This window comes from Protopterus annectens, chromosome 1.part0 (genome assembly GCF_019279795.1).
Source record: "Protopterus annectens isolate FY-2018-M chromosome 1.part0, PAN1.0, whole genome shotgun sequence".
NCBI classification, from domain to species: Eukaryota; Metazoa; Chordata; order Ceratodontiformes; family Protopteridae; genus Protopterus; species Protopterus annectens.
Window position 1 is genome coordinate 620626939 of NC_056725.1, and position 19804 is coordinate 620646742.

At 44.9% G+C, this 19804-nt stretch overlaps 1 protein-coding gene across 3 annotated transcripts in view; it reads left to right on the top strand.

Annotated features, from left to right (window-relative positions):
- The window catches only part of UBR2 (ubiquitin protein ligase E3 component n-recognin 2), a 5196118-nt gene that overhangs the window by 3582141 nt on the left and 1594173 nt on the right, over positions 1-19804 (top strand). The window lies entirely within an intron of this gene.

The following is a 19804-nucleotide window of genomic DNA, read 5'->3' on the forward strand; positions in this document are numbered from 1 at the left end:
TTTAAGATGCGTAATTTTTATTTCCTAAGTACCTCAGAAGTCTCTTCTCTTTCATGGAAAGCATTGGTGTCAATGTTTCACTACCCTATCAAACGACCTACATTTTCTCCTAAGCAAACCAGTTTCCATTCTGAATGCAGACTGCAGATTTTTTTATGACAGTGTGAGCCATCCAAATAGAATCTTTAGCGAGTCTTTTGGGATACGCAGATTGTGTGCTTTAACCCACAAAGATGAGAACATGAATTGTATTTGGATGGTAATGGGTCTCCTGGAGGAGGCATCAGTTAGATGGTTACCATTTTTTGCCTTGCACTTCATTGCCCATACAGCTTTTGACATGATGTCATAATGATGCTGTACAGTTAAGCTGAAGGTTTTTAAACATACTCTTCTCTCAGCTGATCAAAGTTATTCAGAAGATTTATGAGGGTGCCTTTAGGGCACTCGGCCTGGCACCATGTCCCTTATGGACAGAAGCAGCTTATAAATGCTGGCCCTCAATGTTCTATTTAGATGCAGAAAATAATTATTCTTTTGAGAAAACTTAACTAAGTTTAGCCCTCCTCCCAGGCCATTAGCCTTCTAACAGTCTACTACTCTATGAATCTGTGATTATGCTGGACGCTTGGACTTGTTGGTGTCTATGAAAAGTGGTTAAAACTTGATTTACAATCCCTGGACTTCCACTTTCATAACATTGTGCTTATCTGCAAATATAAATTAACTGGAAGAAATTGCCTGCTATTACTTATGCATGTCTGAAATTCCATGTAATAGATATAGCCTCCGTCAACAATAAATTCAGCTGTAGTTGGATTTTCATTGACCTCTATACCCCTTGTATACCTACTTCTTCACCATCTGCCTGTATTAACCTGCTCACTCACTCACTCACTTTTTTCATACATTAGCTAGATTTTATACTCAAACAGCATCCTCCTTAGGATGTGAACATCTGCTTAATTAACCATGCTAGACGAGATTGCCTCTGCATTTTGACAGCATTTGGCTTGTTCCTCCTAGTGTGTAATCCCACTAGACCCAAACCACACTTATGTAATTGTTCACCCCTCAACTTTGTTGTCACAGGTAAATAAAAATAGTCACACTCTTAACTGTGCAGCTGCCTAACCTTAATGACCACTGCCACATTACTGTATTCTGTTCTGATAAAAAACCTAATGTCCCACTGTTTCTTATTTCAGAAACAAAACTTCTAACTGTATCTGTACTCTCAAGCTAATCGTTCAGCATTAGACTGGTACCACTTTTATCTCTCAGAAAACCCTGTTGTTGCTTTCTCCTTGTAATTATTGTGCTACTCTCCCTGCAAACTAAATGCTACATTCTCATCCTTCACTGCAACAAAAACAACTAACATTGTATCTAAATATTTATATATTTATGTCAGAAGTCATTGTAAGAAGAAAATTATAATGTTAGTTATCACAGAAGGCAAGAATAAATGCTGTCAAATCCGTAAGGAGATAACTTCTTTTCTATCAAAGTAAAATCAGTTACCAATGCTAGCCTATCCTCCATCATGATCCCTTCCCCTTTCCTTACATATCAAAACAACCATGCGGTCTGAGTGTCTGTAGCAACCCTCCTCATTGTATGACTAGTTGTGTCCCCTGCTTTAAGAATAAAATAAAATACTGTTGTCTTTCTGCTACAAGATATTTCATTTCCTTATGCCAGAAGCATGCAAAGTAGAGAGAAAAATGTATCCTTCTCATCCACTTTGAATGTGGACTCCTCCTCTTCCACCATACTCTGATATTATAAACCTCAAAAACATGGAAATTATATCTGTAGGTTTTATTTTGTTGTAATCTAAACTTGAAAATCACTGCACAACCCTGTCTCAAGCCGTTTAGCCCCAGATAAAAAAATGATGGGCAATTTTCACCTTAAAGGAAAACTCCACCCTAAAACCCTAAAAACAATGGGCCGGATTCATGATGGCTTGCACGGAGTCTACGAGTAGAGTAAGACTCCATGCAGCCATCATGTCCAATGAGCGATCCACGAACAGCCTGTAGGGGCATGTAAGAGAGCTCCTAACACGTCTCCTACACGGAGAGGGCTGTGATATGCAAATTACCTCACTTGCAGCCGAAAGGCATGCAAATGAGGTAAATTTGCGATCTAGGAAGCAGAAACCTGTCCGAGTAGGAGACGTGTTAGCTGCAGAAATGTATTCAGTTGACAACTGAGTGTCGTTCTGCAAATAGCACAATGGAGCCTTGTCAGCTCCAAATAAAGGTTGCATATGGTTGAGGAAGCATGCCAATGGCCAAATATACGGCCATTGGAAAGTTTCCCTGATGCAAAATTAAAATAAAAATATTTTTTTTTCCGGTGATGTCCGATGTTTAAGCGTAGCGCAGCACCGCGCAAACGGGGTGCGCTATAAAAATCATAAAATAAGGCAATAAAAGCCACAAACATGGAATTTATGAAAATTGTCAAATTTCAATGTAAGGGAATAGCAGGCTGAAGACAACATGGCCACCGAGTAGGGGTTGCTAAGGGGAGAAGCCCAGTCTAAGACATGTAACCAAGCATTAGTAGGCAATCCTATGTAAATGAGTGTTAGGATAGTGAATCGCACTTTTACATAGCAAATGAGCACAGTCAGTGGAGTGTAGGAGTAGGATATGGGGAGGAACAGAGTAGGAGATAGGTGACATCACAAGGGGGGGTATGTATGAAAGTAGTGCAGCTCATTGGAGGACAGTGGCATCTGTTAGGTGTCAGACATCATGGAAAGAGGTGTGTCAACAGGTAGGCCAGGGAAAGCCAAGAAATGGAAGGTGTATACTGTGGATAACACCAAAGTTTCTTGCTGAGCGGGTATGCACGTGTGTGCGCGCCTGTAAACTTGAGTAAGACAGAGTGCGCGCGTGGACGTGTGAGTGCGCGCGTTTAAGCCGGAGTAAGCATGTATAAGGCTGTTGGAAGACGTGTAAACTTGTTTGCGCTGGTGTGCGCACGTTTTAGCCCGAATAGGCAAGTTTTAGTCCGTCTAAGCATGTATGCGCATGTGTGAGCTGCTGTGAGAGTGTTTGCGCTTGTATGTGCGTCGCACCCCCTGAGGAAACAGAAAGGAAGCACAACAAATAGCAGGAAGCTACCAGGTGATACTAGCAGAGCTGGCAGGTGAAAACAATCCGAATCAGGCAATAACACAGGCAGAGCACTAGCCTTGCCCAGCCCAGCACTTAAAACTCTGCAAACAACAGTGCAGTTTGTTTCTCACAAGAGACACTGAAACACTGGAGTATGCTACTAGAAGTGAAAACTGAAAAAGCTTCACTCAGACAAAAAATGCTAGGGGCTGCCATTGCTGTTATAAGACGACATATGCAACATGCTGAGGGTGGTGACAATGCAAATGCTGCTGGACAACCCACAGTGAGGAGACGGAGAAGAGTGTACAGGCCCAGGGTCACCTACCAGGGGTTACATGAGCTGGAGATAGTGGAGCGCTATAGAGTGGACAGAGACCTCCTGTAGCAAATTGTGGAGCTGTGCAGGCCAACAGAGGGGAACCCATCCCAGTGGAAACCAAGGTATGTGTTGGCCTAAGAATACTAGCAACAGGTACCTTTCAGAGACCAACTGGTGACATGATGGGGATATCACAGGCATCAGCATCCAGGGTACTGCACCAGTTCCTGGATGCCATGTCAGCACGTCGGTGATTATGTATATTTCCCCAATTCCCGTGAGGTATTCGCCAGCAATATGCGTCTCTTCCAGCAAATAGCAGAATACCCTGAGGTAGTGGGTGCAATAGACTGCACGCATATACACATCAAAGCACCAGCCGGTGAGCGGGGTAGGGCCTACATTAACCGCAAGGGCTTCCCCTCCATCAACTGCCAGGTCGTGTGTGATGCCCAGGGCATAATAATGAATGTGTGTGCTGGCTGCCCTGGAAGCTACCATGATTCCCATATCTGGCATCTGACGCAGCTGTACCAGACATTTGCCAATGGGGACATCCCACATGGTCACTTAGTGGGGGATGCTGGCTATGCACTGGAGCCGTGGCTGATGACACCCATCAGAAATGCACACACACCTGAACAAGAACACCATAATGAGGCACACGCACAAACACGAAATGTAATCGAGCGTGTGTTTGGGTTGCTCAAGTTACGGTTCCGGTGCCTGGACACATCTGGTAGAGCCTTGCAATACTCACCAACTACATGTACCCAAATTGTCATGGTATGTGCTATGCTACATAATATGATCCTGCGAAAACAGCTGCAGCAGGACCAGCATAGGCCTGGGCCAAACAGCCCCCCACCAGTGCCAAGGCCATCACGGGCAGAGCGTGACTCGGAGGAGGAACAACCTGAGCCTACCCCAGTAGGCAGACGGAGGCGTGCCCAGTATGCCTTGGCCTTGGCAAAGAGGCAACGCATAGCACATACACTGGCTCAGTAGGAACCCTGGAAATTATACCTCTCTCTGACTCGCACATATAGTAAAAGGGATGCCTAACTTGACACTACCTGTTTCCAAACATGTATAGGGAGTGCAGTATGCGCATCCAACATAGGCAGCCCTGCAGCACCACCTGAGGCATGATTGCCATGTGTTAAGCAATGTAAGGTAGTGCTAAACAGCATTTACCACCATGTTGTATATGCAAACTTGATGACCTTCAGTAGCATCCTACCCTTACCAAACATGAGGCCACAATATGAAGACAAGATAATCAATTACAACAATTGGCTTAAGTATTGGTGTCAGTGAAAGGGGATTCAATGCCTGTCAGCCTGGGATGAGATGCTCAACAAGACATGATGCTTTGCTAGGGATGGATTTCACCTATCACCTGTGGCCTATTGGATATTGCCAAAGGCTCATGTCACCCCCATAGTGCCTTTTCTAGGTAAGGCTCAAAACACAAACCCACCTCCATAGGTATCACAAGGGATAAGAAAGTATAAGTAATGCTACTCAATGCCAGAAGTCTAAACTGCAAGATGCACACACTCCAAACACTCCTCAGCATGGAGAATGTTGATATCTGTGCAGTAACAGAAACCTGGTTCAAGGCTTCCAATAGCACCCTAGCATTCACAGGTACACCTCATACCATGCTTTACAGCTGCAAAACATGGAACAAACTACAAAAGGAGGGTGAGTATCAATATTTGTCAAAGATACCCACACCCCCAGGTTGGTGGCACAGCATGAAGCATCAGAGACTACCCATGTGTAACCAACAGTGGGTAAAACCGACTTCCAGTTCATAGCCTGCTACAGACCACCCTCCTAAACCCAGGAACTACACTTGGCCGACTGGAGAACACATGAAAATATGAAGATCTCCCCAAACACCATTATATTGGGCGGCTTCAACTACCCAAACATACACTGAGAGCATTACCCTAGCTCCAACACCCTAGGCCAAAGGTTCCCAGAATGCATAAACCAAAATGCTATGGAACAACTTGCTACCACTCCCACAAGAGGGGAAAACATACTGGACCTGATCATCACCAACATGGGGACTCTATGCCCAAGACCAGAAGTGTATCCCTCACTGGTACGATCACACCAGATAGTAATCTCACTGGATATTCACATCCCCACCCCAGCCCATGGCCAGAAAACCACAGTGAAAAATGTTCACTAAAACATATGTCACACACCTCAAAACTGAGGTGGAATCCTTCACAGCCCCTGTGTCTGTGGAAAATATGGCCCAGACCTCATAACCCTTTATAAACGCATTCTAGGAACACCGTCAGGAATGCATGGATCATGCAATCCCAAATAAAACCAAGACCCAATCCTCCAAAGGCAGGCATCCTCTGTTTGGTGGACCCCAACCATAAACAAACCATACAATACGAGGAGGAAGGCCATCTGTGAGATAAAAATCGTACAGGACACCAAGGATAATCACAAGGCATTCTTTACTTATTGTAGGAACCTGTGTGGGAATCCCCAGATATGTTCAGAATTAGTCCAAAATGACAAACAATACAACAAACCCACAGACATTGCCAACATCCAAGCTGACAGGTTCAGTGCAAACTTCTCCCCCCCCCCCACCAAAAGGGCAAATATCTATCCCAGCAGAGTGCTAGCCCCCTGACATCGCAGATGCTCAGGTAACAGCCAGCCTCTCCAAAGCAAAACACACAGCATCAATGGGACCAGACGGTGTCCTGGGCTGTGTCCAACATGAACCCCAAGAAGATTTGAACACACACATAAAACCACTGTTCAATGTCAGCCTTAACACACGATATGTACCCAAAGAGCAGTGTACACCAACAGTGGACCCTCTCCACAAAGGTGGTGCCTCAACGGATACTGCAAACAATCGCCCCAGAAACCTGACTAGGTTTGTCTGCAAAGCTATGGAAAGGATCATCATGGACCTCAGAAATAAACATATTGGAGACACACACACACTGGATCCTACCCATTTTAGCTTTGTTAAGGGCAGATCCTGCCTCTTAAACCTGGTTGAGTCATTTGAAACAGTCACCAAGGCCATTGATGAGGGGATGGTGGTCCACACAGCCTACCTGGACCTTGCAAAAGCCTTCCATACAGTACCCCACTTGGTCATCATAGATAAGATCACCAGCTTCAATAGAAACCCCTGTGTCACTAGATGGGTTGCAAACTGGCTCAAGGACAGAACCCACATGGTCTGAAATGCTGGAGCCATGTCAGACCACAAACCAGCTACAAGTGGCATCCCACAAGGCTCAGTCCTGGGACCTCCCTTGTTTGGTATATATTTCTCAGAGGTACAGGCCAACACAGAAGGACTGTTGGTGAACAAGTTTGTAGATGACTGCAAACTGGGCACCATAATCGACCCTCCAGCTGACACAAGCATCCTACAAAAGGGCCTCATAGAAATGGACAACTGGTGCCAGAGCCATGTCCTCAAGCTAAACACAAAACAGTGTATAGTCCTCCCCTTTGTCAAAAACTAAGTGCCCACAAATTACTACATATGCGGTAACCCATTAAGTATGGAAGAAGTGATAAGGGACCCAAGTCGATAGCAATCTCACATTCGACAACCATGTGACCAAAGTGTTCAGAGAAACATTTCATATAGCCCACCTAATCATGAAGGTAATCACATCTACATCAGTGGAGGTCATTGTGCCTCTTAACTCATCCCTCATCAGGCCCATAATTGAGTACAATGCCCCTCGTGGGATGTACCTTTTCAGACACCTGCAGCAGCTGGAAACACCACAAAAGTACCTCACCAGGAGGATCAAAGGGCTCAAACACATGCCAGTCACTGCCCTGTTAAAGAAACTGCAGCTCCACTCAGTGGCATGCTGCCTGCCCAGAGGCGATCTGTGCCAGATGTATAAAGCCATGCCCAGCCTGGAATCAATGGACATGCTGCACCTTGGAAAATCAGAATCCCATCAAGCTATGCGCTCAAGAGACCTGAACCTCAGGACTGAAATAAATAGGACATGCTGGAGTGACAGATCCATAACCCAGAGGCTCCCCCCACTCTTGAGTAAACTCCCACTCCAGGTTAGCCAGAGTCCCTCATTGACTCTCTTCAAGAGGAATCCTGATGAGTGGATGGGAGATTGTAGGTTTACCCTGGGTATCACTTCTATGTCACTGTTAGCCAGAGGCACAGTATACTAACCATGAAAAATCTAATGGCAAACTCCACTTACAATGTGTGTTGAAAGCCAAACACACTGGCTAGGATTATAAATGCCCTAGGGAAGATAGCCTAGTATGGACCTATGAACAGAGCCACACACACCAAGTAGTACAACTGTGGTCACTGTGGAGTAATGTTTTCCAATGTCCACCCAAGTTGGTGAATACACAGCAATGTGTCGGACAAGCCTGGTTTAAGTAGGCCATAGCTGAACAAAATGCAACATGCTCATAGTTGCCCAACTGGCCCTTAACTAGTCTGGTCTGCTCAGTATGAGCATTTACAGCAGTGATGGGACTCAAACCCATGATACTGTGCACCATAGTGATAGTACTGAACCACTACACCATGACAATATTGCAGTGTTCAGCCAGTATGAGAGAATGTTGCCAAGTCTTTGCAAACTATCCCATGGAAACCCTGCAAGCACAGCATAATCCCTGTTGAGTTATGACACAAAGGAGTCTGGCAGTAAGAACACAACATGACTTCCAACACACAGTGTTAATGTCAATATTGGTCATGTTCACACACAACCACAAATGTAGTGGACTTCAGATCACAACATATGGAAAGGTCACACTGGGCATGCTCACACACTTGGATAAATGAGACACATGTCAGGCAACAAACCATGGAAAGCCTGAACTGGGCATGCTCACACACTTGGGCCATGTCTGACTATAGCAGTCAGTCACACATATCAGGCAGTTGTATGCGTTAAGCCAGGAACCTCCCACGATCCAGCAATCCACCCTGTGCACACAGTTAAATGACAACAGACACATATATTAATATACCGGAACCCTGTCACGATCAAACATGTTACGCAGATACACACGTTGTTCACAGAAACTGTGAAAGCTACGGCAATAAAGACCTGCAAACAGTAGCAGCAACAAATATTGTGCATCCTAAACATAAACATAGGTGCAGAGGTGAATACTAGGCTGTCTGCCCTGGTGAATTCATAAGCCTAGGCAGAGTGTATTTGGCGTCTGCCTCCCCAGTAGAGTAGCCTACTGTGCCTCTGTAAAGTAGGTCACAGAAGTCACCCTTTAAGGCTACTTTGCTGTGCCTCTGTCAAGCAGGGACACAGTGGAGATCCCAGGGGTGAATTTGCAATTTCCCATCCATGCGGCTGTATTTTGCTGGAAGTGGGTTGGTGAGGGGCTTATGCCTAACTTTAATTGGGATTCAATTCCAGAGTGAGGGGAGCCTGTGAGTAATGAATCTGTCCCTGCAAAATGTCCTATTTATGTTTGTGCTGAGGTTTACATCCTGGAGTGTGTAGCTGTAAGGGTCTTGGATGTTATGAGGTGGAGCATGTCCATTACATCTGGGTTTGAAATGGCTGCGTACGTCAGGCATAGATTACCTCTGAGTAGGTGTTAAGCAACTGAGTAGAGCTGGAGATCCTTTAGCTGAGCTGCATAGGACATCTGTGTGTAGCCCATGATTCTCTTGGGGAGGTACTGTTGTGTTCACTGTAGTTGCCACAGGTGTTGGGTAAGGTACACCCCAAAAGGGGCATTGTAGTCAAACATGGTCCTGATGAGTGAGTAGTAGAGGGCCACAGTGACCTCACACATGATCTACATGCAAACACCCATGTGAGAAAGAGGGCTATACAAAGTTCTTAGCAATGACTCTCTGTCAATGTGATTAGCAAAGGAGAGGTTATGATCTATCTGGGTCTGTGGGATATTGCTCTGTTATGTAGTAGCTTCCTCCTTCTGTTGTACAGTTTATATATGGCTGGGGTCAACCAGACAGGTCTCCTGTTTTGGAAGAGTCATGGTTTTATGTGGGATAGCATGATCAATGCATACCTGCAGCTGCTCATACAATGCGTTTGTAAAGAATTCTGCAGATTGGTCTGTATTAACCTCCAGCATGGGGCCTCTGAAGTATTCCACCCCAGTCTTCACAAGTGCAAAGTCTGCTTTTGAGAAATTCTTTACAGTGATTTCCTTGGCTGGGTGTGGGGACGGGATATGGATGTCTAGGGAAAGTTGATCATGGTCTGATCTTAACAATGACAGTTCTACCTCTGGTGTGGAACATAGAGTCCCCATGTTGGTGATGATCAGGTCCAGTATGTATTCCCCCTAGTGGGTGTGGTGATTGGTTGTGCCATAGCACATGGATTCACAAATTGTAGTGGCTGTAGGGTGATGTTGAGGGCTTGAGTAGTATCCCCAGTCAATATTTGTTTACCTGAAGTCAACCACTATAATGGTGTGTGTGAAGACCTTCATATCTGACACTGTTCCCAGGAAAGCCAAGTGTGGTTACCGGGTATGGGTGGGTGGTCTGAACTACACACCAAACCAAAAGGCAGTTTTGCACAATGGTAGGTGTATATGTATGGCCTGTCATGCTTAGTGCAGTGGGACCAACCCAGAGGTGTGTGTATCTGTGATGTATATGGATACACCCCCTACTTGTGCTCTGTGTCACAAGTCCTGTGGTCACGAAGCATGGTATAGAACATAACCTGGCAGGGCCAGTGTGCATATGTGACCCTGAACTAGGTTTCTGTGAATGCACAGATATTATTATCCCCCATACTGAGGGATAGTAAAAGATGTACATTCCTCTTTGGAAAGACTGATGATGTCAGCACCCTATAAATACAGCAGGAGAAGGGAAATCATCCAGTAATGCGAATAGCGTGCTGTGCTAATGCATCTGTCTCAAGTATCATAACATAGTTAGGTAGGGGTTTGAATACTGCAAACGCTGTGTGTGTGTGGGGGGGGGGGCAGGGGTGTGTGCATGTCTGCAATTCTTTGTGAAAGGAATGGCCATTTTGAAGACTGGGATAACACACTAAAAGATGTACATTCTTCTTTGGAAAGACTGATGATGTCAGCACCCTGTAAATACAGCAGGAGAAAGGAAATCATCCAGTAATGCAAATAGCACGCTGTGCTAATGCGTCTGTCTCAAGTATCATAACCTAGTTAGGTAGGGGTTTGAATCCTACAAATGCCATGTGTGCGTTTGTCGCACAGTTTGTGAATGTGTTGTGTGTTTTGCTTTCATTATTGTATGACATTATCATAACAGTAATTGCCATGCACACATCAGGTATGTGTTTGCCACATACAGATATGTACCTGTGACCTATAATAGTTCCTATGTGTGAAGCCTGCCCCATATGAATACAGTTGTTACCTTTGCCGCCATGTGCCGCAGCTTGCCAGACCTTAGGCCATACATGTATGTTGGTGACAATGCAAGCTACTGCAGTGATCTGTGTCCTAGGCCAACTATGTGACACACACCCATGAAAGCTTTGATAGATCAATGTGGGTGACGGTTCATGTCTGCAGTATATGTCAGACATGTTAAAACACAGCAAAGTCTGTGAGTGATGGCCATCCAGTGTAGGTGTATGGCAACTGTTGCCGATATGCATACAGACACCTTCTTGCTTAGGTGATACACAGAGGGACTGCAGAATACCTTTGGAAATGTGAATATCACAAGATAGACAAGATAACACCTGTCCACATGTACACACCATTACCCGTTTTACATGATGGGTGCTACCACCTACATGGTACTGTTGGAATACTATGTTAACTACATGCCGATGACAATGCCACAGTAGAGTTACAGCAATATACCATGGCTTGGACGACAGGTATCTGTCCGTATGATACCCTTGTGGTGGTTAGGTGTGTCATGTGTAGAATGCATTGTAGGCCACTGTATGTATTTGCAGTCATGGATGGACATATCCATAGTGTGTTGGCATGTACATGAGACTGCTATATGCCAAAGGGTATTGTTCCCAGGGATGTGTGGGGCTCAGTAATAATGGCTACTGGTATAGTGTAGTACTGCAGGAATATCACTGACACCAGGTTCCTACGTCTGTGTATCAGTTGAGGAAACACCATGTAATGACCACTGAATGTCAGGCTATGTAAGCTGTGTATACTACCAGAATGCAGACCATTGACATGTGGAAACCGTATCACCCACAGCATACTGTCAAACCATGCCATGTTCCATGCTGACCATGTTCACAAATGTACACCTGCAAATCGGTGATGCAAACATCACACATGTACTGTCCACACCCCAACACATGCAGGCACAGGTACACACAACAGCCATGTAGCACATGTGCAGACAGTACACTTTGGGAATTAACACTGGTGTATACAAAACTGCAATGACAAACATAGTTAATGCATCATGCATGCTCAAATCTCCCCACAACAATATCATTACACTGTACTGTTAACAACATGATAATATTACTACAGTGCTATGTAGTCACCCTGTGCATCAGTACCATGCTATCCTGTTCCAGCATCAATGTTACAGATGGCAGGAGGTGGCACATTTTCATCATATGCACAGGGTGTGTACTTGGTTTGCCAGAGTCTGCCATTGACGCATCCAGTTGACATGTATGTGTGTGTTAGTGAGGGACAACAGTACAGGATGGGGCAACGTTGCTGCGATGTGTATGTGTTAGCCCTAGGTGTTAGCATTGTGTGTGTATGCATGCACACAGTTCCACCATGGGGCTGCCATATACGGGTGTTTGTGGACAGCCATAGACTGTACCTGCCAGGTCATACAGGCCACTGTCTCTGGCCACGGACATGGTACCTGTGCCTGGCAGGGGTGCTACGGACAGTATCCGGTACTAAGCCAGACTGGGTACTGTCATCAGAAGCAGTGGGTTGTTGACTGGACACATGTCCCTGCTGGGACTGTCCAGAGCCACATGCACATGGTCTTCTAGGATGGTCTAATGACAGCACAGACCTAGCATTACTGGGGCTGGTACTGGCACTATGGGAGCAGCTGCGGGTTTGTTGTCGTCCGCGACGACTGGCAGCTGATAATGTTGCTGGCAGACGTCCACGTCAACGCCTCAACCATCCTGCACTGTCCTGGCTCCTGGACATGTAGTTGTGGAACAGATCGAATGTGTTCCCCAACGTCTATCAATGACCTCGCTGATGTTACGGATGGCAGACGCAATGTCATGCATAGTGTCATTCATAGCGGTGCGATGTGCTCTAAGCTCCCTCAGACCCTGTCTGGTGTACCATTCCATACGTGCCTGTGCCTGCATTACAGCCCGGAACATAGCTGAAGTTGATAGACCTTTGTGGGCACGTCTGACAGGGGCAGTACGACCACGGATGCTCCCACGAGAACCCCTGGACATATGCCTGTGTGGTACCATGTCAGGAATCTGGCCATGGCTGCTGTGAGGGGATGCATGTGCCAATGATACCACACTACCCTAGTCAATGCCCACTGTATGCTGTCCCTCAGCTAAGGACATTGGTGACAATGGATGTTTCGGCAGGGTGACTGTGCGTATTGATGGGGTTGACTGCTGTGTACTGTCAATTGGATGACCAACGACAGACCCTGTCACACCTCCCTGTGCCATTACACATGTATCGTCATTAGCACTATCTCCAGCAGTGGCTTCAGGTTCCCTGCTGCACTCCACTAGAGCAACATCAGAACCTGTGAGAGGAAGATAGGAAACACAGTTTACAAATGTGTACACGATATTAGCACACAGGCACACAGGCACACATGCACACAGGCACACAGGTGCACAAGCACACAGGCACACTCCTCAGTACAGCAGATACAAACACAGACACACCTGCAATCCAACACATACACAATACTGTTTTAGGGTGGGTGACCGTTTCACAAGGAAAAACATCACTGCACATGTGTCAGCATGCAGGTTATGTGTTACACAGGAACATGCTGTGCAAGTGTAGACAGCCCTTGTTAATAACAGTATACGTGTACTTGATGCTTGTGTGTAGTTGTTCAGTGATTGTCTCCACCCTGGGACACAATATGTACAAGGGCATAACAATGTTGTGCAAGTGTTACAAGCTGTGGGTGCATAGATTTGCACACACACACAAACACACAACACATGACGGTGCTACACAATAACAGCTATGTGTACTTTTGTGGTCAGTGGAACTGGATGTGGTGTAGTAACGTGAGCCATGATCAACATGCTTCTTGTGGTCAGTCAACAATAATAATGTGTGCCAGACAGGCAGCTAGCATGCTGTACCTGAAGTGCAGTAACATGACTACATCCACAATTACACAGCCACTTGTTACATGGGTGTGTAAGGTGGCCAATAGTGAGCATTGCCTAACATGAATGTATTATTTGTTCCAGACTGTTGCACAAAGACGTGATAGGCCTCTACCCCTCAGGTATATTATGCGTGCTGCGTAGATAAGTGGGATGCTGAAGGCTGGCCATACAGCAGATGTCATAATTGGACATGTTTAGCAGGCTAAGGTGTAGTGTGTATGCCAAACGTGTGTGTTGCGTACATGTGTATCTGGTGTGCCTATACAATGTCCAGTACTGTGTTGCCACACATGTGTGTCATGCTCTGTGTATTGCATGTGAGTGAGGCAGCTACTGAGAATAATGAGATATGCATAGTCTCACAGCAAACATGCACAGCATGCATTATGTGTAGGTGTGTTACATGTGCATACACTACACCTCCATATGACACGCACATGTCATTAGCAATAGTATTTTTATTACACACTCACCAGCATGGATTGGCTGCCTTGCTGTCACTCCAGAGGGACCTGCAAACATATGAGAGTGATTGCCAGTGGCCACAACTGTGCCTTTGATACTGTGAGTATGATAAAGTACAGTAGTACAACAGGTGGCTTTCACAGGTGTACAGGGTATGCTCAGAATATCAATCTTGCAGAAGAATGGGCAGGTTAACAGCTACACAAACAGTACACATCTCACACACGCATAGACTACCAGTACAGAGAACAGTCAACTACAGATATGGAATGTTACCTGCACACTCAATTTCAGCATGCTGGGTGGCTCTGGCCTCCATGATGACACATGTTTGTGGATGTTCTGGTTGTTGGCCTGGAGCCACAACACTTAGGAGGTGCTCCTCCACATTGGTGAGGGGGGTGGATAGGTACCCCACCACCTGTGGCAAGCTGTTGTCTGTGGATATCAGACGCACGCTGCCGGACATGTCTAATTAGATCACTGCAGTGATGGCATACCTGCTCATATGTCCGGTTATGCATGCCTATGTCATTTACCCAACGGACAAGTTCTTGCCACAGTGCAGCCCTGTCATGCTGGTTCTGGCTGGTCCTGGAAAACAGCACAGAGTAATTCTGCACCAGGCTCTGGTGGATCTCCTGATCCTCTGCTGCTGTATATGGTGGGTTTCTCTGATGTACCATCACCCTGGAAGGAAGGAAAAGAAAAATATGTGAGCAAGTCATGTGGCACACTTAATATTCAAATGTACTGATATCACTTCACTGCCATATATAGCATCTGTCTGTCTATCAGGGGATACACATGTTCGATGCCACATATCAGTGCTCAGCCCACAACTGTCTGACAGTGCCTGCCACACTCCATACAACAAACTAGTATACACCAGCACTCGGCACACTGTTTGGGATACAGTGCACAACCTCATACTGGGGTATGTATCAAGCTAATGGATGAAGAATATTGTTGTCCCATGCAATGAATGCAATACACATATATAGTTTAAACGTTAATCCACCCTAGTATTTGATGCCATACCCCTACCTGACATACGTGCACAGTTGTTAGTAAAGCCAGCATACTGCTGTCACAGAGTATACATGCTGCCAGGTACACACACATACCCTATAACACACATGTGATTGTGGCCATGGTACAGGCATCATTACACACACATTACACATACATACAACACACAAATGTATGATGACACAGTTGAGCATTAACTGTGTACCTTATAGTACTGTGTTCCCCTACTTACAGATACCTATGCATGAGGTATGTAATCTGTGCAAACTACAGGTAACACACCAAACAGTGTTACCACAGAATGTGAACATACACCATACTGTAGTGTTTAGGCCTACATTAGGTAGTTGAACAGTTCATATGTGAGCTGTATTCAACAGCAGTACCACTTACTAAGCATTCATGTATTGCTCCTGCCTATGATGGGACACCGCAGTCATACACAGGGAACTACGGCACAACATATGCCAATCTACTATGTTTGCATCCCAATAACTGACACATCTTTCTCTGGCCTCACACCAAGGACACCAACTACCATGACAGACACAAACTCACACTAAGCTATCACACCTTTACAGACCTTGCACACAGTCAGTGTCACGCTCATTCAATGTCACATAGCTGGTATTGCACTGAGTACATGTGTGTGTGCATTGTGTCATAGGTAGGTACTATGCTATTAGCCCTGGGCCTAGGGCAGCCTAGCCATATGATACCCTGCCCTTTGGTACACATGTACTGTGATTTTACTTGCTCCTGTGAAACGGTTGCACACAGGTGACTCACAGGGCATATTACCTATCTCCATGACATTCATCAGGGGTATGTATGACATCTACTAATGAGGAGCCTTGTTTGTTAATGCTGGGTGGTTTAGTCCAGGGTATGGCATATTTGTGTATAGAAACCTGTACCTCCAGCATGTGCTGTTTAGTGCGGTGACAGGGATTAGGGCCCTAGGTCATGTAGGCTGGACGGATTGTGAGGTGTTGCCATGGTGGTTGGCCAACTGGTATGGGTGTGACATAACTCTGTATGTCCAGCACTGGTAACCTCTGTGTAGGCAGTATGCAAGGCACTCTAGCTGTGGTTTTGTGAGTCAGTCTGCATAGGGAATGTGTTTGTGGCCATTATCAGTCTTTGTTAGGTATGTCTGTGGCCTTTCCATTTGCTGTAGTTCTCATGGGAGGTACATACTGCATAGGACATTGTGAGGTGTAGAGGGGTACACTGACTTACATTTCCCTACCTGACACACCTTTTGTGATGACACGTACCATGTACAGGGATTACAAGACTAGTGTGCCACTGTGGATATCAAAGGGGAGGCTGTTGTACACCTGTGTCCCATGTTCCCTTCTGACGCCTCCAGTGGTAGGCAGGCAACCACCTATGTTGTAGTTAGTGGGTAACATGTTTTGGAATGGGGTATGGTACTGCAGTATCAACATTGGTGTTCTGTCCATGCCTTGGTCACCAGGTACCTGTTGCAGTACATCTGCCCCCATGTCCCCCTCTCTCACTCTCTCTCTTTATATATATATATATATATATATATATATATATATATATAATATATGTACATATATCTATATACACACCACTATATATAACCATATAGATATATATATATACATATCTATAGACATTCATATCTATCTGTATACATGTATGTATCTAAATTTATATATATATATATATGTATTTGTCTATTATTTCTATATGTATATACATATTCTCTATCTATCCATATATCTCTATGTATCTATACAGACCTCTCTGTCTATGTACATATATATATATTTGTAAATATATTGATATATATATATATGTATATCGATAAATATATATATATATATATATATATATATATATATATGTATATATATATATATATATATATACACACACACACACACACACACTTCTTAACATCCATTGCTGTACATATACATGCACGTGTAGGTACATGGACTGCCCACCTTTCATGGTGGGAATATCACTTCTGCAACAGTTATGAGACATACCATTCTGTAATGATATTGCACACTGTTGTGCATAATGCATTATGCTGTCCTCAAGCCCTATAGCTGTATCAGGCCTCACTGGCTCAGTCCCACAGAAGTTCACCACCACATGACATATACCTGCACTGCATGCTGTTTTCAATGCCACACACTACAACCTACATTGATATGTGCACATAGCAACCTTCAACTACATATGTATGTCCAGCCTTCACTAACAGTTGCAGTATGTCCCTTGCCCTATGCACATATTCATATACATATAGATACAGACTGCTAACACATATGGACGGTTCACAGTATGTAGATTATTAGATTATGTAGTTTGCATTACCTTTGTCTCTGACAGCTTTTTTTTTTGGATTGCTGGCTTGCTAGCTTGCTGGCTGGCTGGCTGCCTGGATGGCTGGCTGGCTCCCTGGCTGCCTGGATGCCTGGCTGGCTGCCTGGATGGCTGGCTGGCCTGATTTTTCTTTTTTTTTTAGTTTTATTTTGGTCTGTCTCTCTGTCTCTGTCTGTCTCTCTCTCTCTCTCTCTCCCTCTCTCTCCCTCCAGTTGCTGCAATGATATTATTGCATGTGTGGACTGGCAGTACAGGCTGCTTTTGTAGGTATCTGCACATGTGCATGTGATGGCCTCTGCACCAATTGGTGGCCAGCATTTACTAATTGCATGCAGCCTGCTGTGTGGTAATTGCAGTTCTCACTGTGATTTCAGGACACTGCTATAAAATGTTAGGTTAGGTAGGCATAGGCCTTTCAGTTTTGCAAGGTGGGGACCATGCTGGTTTGCTGTGGACACTGTTGTGTCAGTCAGAAGGTTGGTATGTCTCTCATATCTAAGGCTGTGTTGTAGCCACTGAAATGCATGTTGTACTGAAACCTGACTGTTGCTTTTTCCATTTCACTCTTCTCAGTGTGTATGTTAACTCACACCTGCTAATGCTAACACTGTTTGCATGGGAGGATGTACTTTCCTGTGGGAGTTCTGGATTAACTGGTATACAACAGTAGTTCTTGCAATGTGTTGCTATGGCTTCACTATTTTCCCTTTACATTCACTCCTTGAAGGCCTGATATTTGTTTTTACTGGAATGTGTTGCTATGGCTTTCCCATTTTCCATTTACATTCACTCCTTGTAATGCATGATATATTTCTTTCAGCAGTAAGTTCTTATATGTTTGCTGTGGCTTGGTGGCACTGCATGCAGTCTGGTGAGCCCAAGGTCTGGGGTTTGACACTTACAAGGGTATTTTATTTTGCTGCTGAGTAGTAGTAGGGCCTTGTATTTTGTACTAACAATTATGAATATCAGGCACATGCAGTGCTTGTAAACTGCTGTACTGTCATTAGTTTGTTAGATGGCTACATCCTTTGATATTTCTGTGTTGTACTCCTACATGAGGGTGTGCTTGGAGTAATTCTACAGCTATTCGCAGTGTGTGTAACAGCAGACAGGCTAATATGCCTGTGTATTTCTGACACTTGCAGGCCTCAGATACTCTCAGGTATATATGTGACCAGCCTCAGGGAAAGGTACATATCAGTGGGATACACCCGTGATATATTTCAGATATTCTGCAGTTGTGACTGTGGGGTATTTTGAGCATATGTATTACTACACCATTTCTGACATGCAAGTAGTGTCTACTTTAACTTATTGACAGTCACCATTACGTGGGATACCCCACCTTTCTGCCTACTAGTTAGTACATTTCACAGGGAGTCAGTGCGGCACAGGTAACATTTTTTTGCAAATCAGGGACATCCCTGTAAATCAGTCACAGTTGGGAAGTCTGGCCTCATACCTATTCAAATATGGCGGTGTTTATCCTGCTCTGATACTGTATGGGGTTTGTAAGGTGCTACTGTAACATTATTACCTCCTAGCATGGCTGTTTCTCTTGTCACACTAATGTAATGCAATTCCACAAGAATTGCCAGTAAGGATTCATGGAACAAGCTTTGTGTAATGGCCTTCCTATATTCCCTTTACATTCACTCCTTGTATTTCATGATATATTTCTTTCAGCACCAAGTTCTTGTATATCTGCCGTGGCTTAGTGGTAATTCATGCAGACTAGTGTTTCCAAGGTCCGGGGTTCGAGACTGACAGGGGTATTTTATTTTGCTGATGAGCAGACTACAGGCCTTGTCATACAGAGTGACTAAGGCACTTTTAAGCAGTTGTAAGCGGGTTTGCGCTGGTTTGCGCGACTCTTACACATGCACACACTCGCTTAGCTAAGCGCACACAAGCACACACACGCTGGCTACTGCTTAAAAGTGCTTACTCCCGCTAACACCCGCGCTAATTTCTTTTAAAGAATAGAAAATGGGGAGATAGGAAAGTGGTGAAAAAGGGGGCACAAAGAGGGTAGGACAGTAGGAAAACAAGCTTGGGATGTGCAGGAAGGATGTAGGGAAGGCCCATAGCTGCCCATTTCT